This window comes from Saimiri boliviensis, chromosome 4 (assembly GCF_048565385.1).
Source record: "Saimiri boliviensis isolate mSaiBol1 chromosome 4, mSaiBol1.pri, whole genome shotgun sequence".
Classification (NCBI taxonomy): Eukaryota; Metazoa; Chordata; class Mammalia; order Primates; family Cebidae; genus Saimiri; species Saimiri boliviensis.
In genome coordinates, this window is record NC_133452.1 from 152564186 (window position 1) to 152566827 (window position 2642).

Below are 2642 nucleotides of genomic sequence, written 5' to 3' on the forward strand. Positions count from 1 at the left end.
GCTAATAGAATATGCCAGCCATAGGGGCAAAATATATAGGCATCCAGTGAGGGTACTACTTAATATATATAGTCAAAGTAAAGGGAGCATGGATGAGCAGGAGGCTGGGGGAGGACACCTGTATTAGTCCATTTTCATACTGCTATGAAGAAATACTTGAGACTGGGTAATTAATAAAGAAAAAGAGGTTTAATGGACTCACAGTTCCACATGGCTGGGGAGGTCTCAAAATCATGATGGAAGGCAAAGCAGAAGCAAAGGCACATCTTACATGGTGGCAGGCAAGAGAGCATATACAGGAGAATTGCCCTTTATAAAGCCATCAGATCTCATGAGACTTATTCACTATCATGAGCGCAACATGGAAAAAACCCACCACCATGGTTCAGTTACCTCCCACCAGGTCCCTCCCATGACACATGGGGATTATGGGAGCTACAATTCAAGATGAAATTTGAGTAGGGACATAGCCAAACCATATCAGTACCCCAATTAGAAAGTCATGATCCATCGTCCAGTTCCCAGACCTGAGCCAGTTTTCAGACCCAGAATTTGTTAACTACAGAGGTCTCAGGAGGAGAGATTCTGAAGACTGTAATGAGTCTTGTGATTCTTCCCCAAAGGGATGTATGGTCATTTACTTAGGTGACTATATACTAGAGAAAGGAGAATATCTGGACTTTTTGAGGACGGTTGGATACAGGGCCCATGTTGACATTTCCAGAGACCCAGCCCCTTGTTAGAGTGAGGGTATGTAGGGTCAGATAATAAACAGAGTCCTACCAAAATCCAACTTATAGTAAGTCCACTGTACCCCAAGACATATCCAGTGGCTATTTTCCCAGTTCCCACATGTATTGGGAGTGACATACTGAACAATGGGAACAATCCTCACTTTAGATCCTTGGTCTGGAGTAAACTCTAGTATAGTGGAAAAATGTAGAAGCCTCTGTAACTGCCCTCCCTACCACCCCTAGCCAAGACAGTGAAATAAAAAATCATTGTCACATTTGGGGATGGGAGATGACACATTAGTGCCCCTCTTAAAGATCTAAACATGCACAGGTGGTGCTCCCTTACACAGATCTGCTGAATTCACCCATCTGACCCCTGCGGAAATGGAAATGGCTTGCTAAGGACGCAGCTGAAATGACATCTGCAAAGGTGGGACATCACCCTCCAGATGCAGTACTTGCAGTGAATCAGACACCTTTGTCTGATGCTGTATAATGCTGTGATCCCACCAGGCTGAATAGATGGATCTGAGAACCAAGGGATATAACCAGTAGTGGTCCACTTACCATCATTCCCAATGACCTACTAGGAATCTTTGTTCTTCCCATTCATGGAATTCTGGGCTTTTCAGGGCTAAAAGACCTGGGCCATAAAGGGTCTCACTGAACCACAAGATTGGACTGCTGCCTGGGCACTCTGAACTCCTATGTCCAAGGACCAGCAGGCAATAAAAGGAGCTGCCATCTGGGCACTGGTCATGGACCCCAGTTAGCAGGAGGAGAGAGAGCTGCCATTATACATGGCGGTAGGGAGGAGCACAGGTAAACATGGGCAATCTGCTTGGATGCATATTGATCCATTCTCACTCAGTTGCTCAACTTTGTGAATTTAAAAGCTCAGGCCAGGTGCAGTGGCTCACGCCTGTAATCCCAGCACTTTGGGAGGCCAAGGTGGGTGTATAACCTGAGGTCAGGAGTTCAAGACCAGCCTGACCAACATGGTGAAATCCCGTTTCTGCTAAAAATAGCAAACTTAGCTGGGCGTGGTGGTGTGCACCTGTAATTCCAACTACTCAGGAGGCAGAGGTTGCACTGAGCCAAGATCACACCACTGTACTCCAGCCTAGGTGGCAGAGTGAGATTCAATATCAAAAAAAAAAAAAAAAAAAAAAAAGCACAGTAACCCTGGCCTGAGAAGGGTATATTTACCAGGGGCTCTTTGCCCAGCATTGAGGAGTGTGGTCTGCTGCCATCTTCTAGGTAAGTTAACTTCCTTAGGTATACCAGCTTTTGAGCAGAGGTCACAGTTTTCTCCAGGTGGCCCCAGCTAATGAATAAGCAAGACCATGGACCAAGGGCCCAGCCATTTCTGCCAACACAGGACTTCTCTAAAGACCGCTTAGCCCTGGACCTCCTTGCTGGGCTGGTGGAAATGTTGTCAGGTCAGCATCACTGCCTGACAGCTCCCCTAGCCCAGTTCTGCCCCTCCCATTTCTTTCCATGGGTGTCACCCCCAAGGCTTTTGCTTTCCTAACTCCATCTCAACATCTGCTGCCAAAGGAACCAGCTGACACACTGTTGATCCAAGCGATGGGTGTGAACATTTATGGCACTAGTCTTTCTACATTGGAGCGTTTTACACATTTTCATAAGTGTTTTTAAAAAGCAAGGAAAATTTAAAAGAGAGGGGAAAATGTCCTAAACATTAAGTGTGGATTAGGAAGTCAGGTGTTGTGGCTTCCACCTGTAATCCCAACATTTTGGGAGGCTGAAGTGGGAAGATGGCTTGAGCCCAGGAGTTCACAACCAGCCTGGGCAATATAGTGAGATCCTGTCTCTACAAAAAAAATTAAAAAATAGAACTTACAGATGAGGAGAAATAAAAATGCCTAGATAAATTCATAAAAC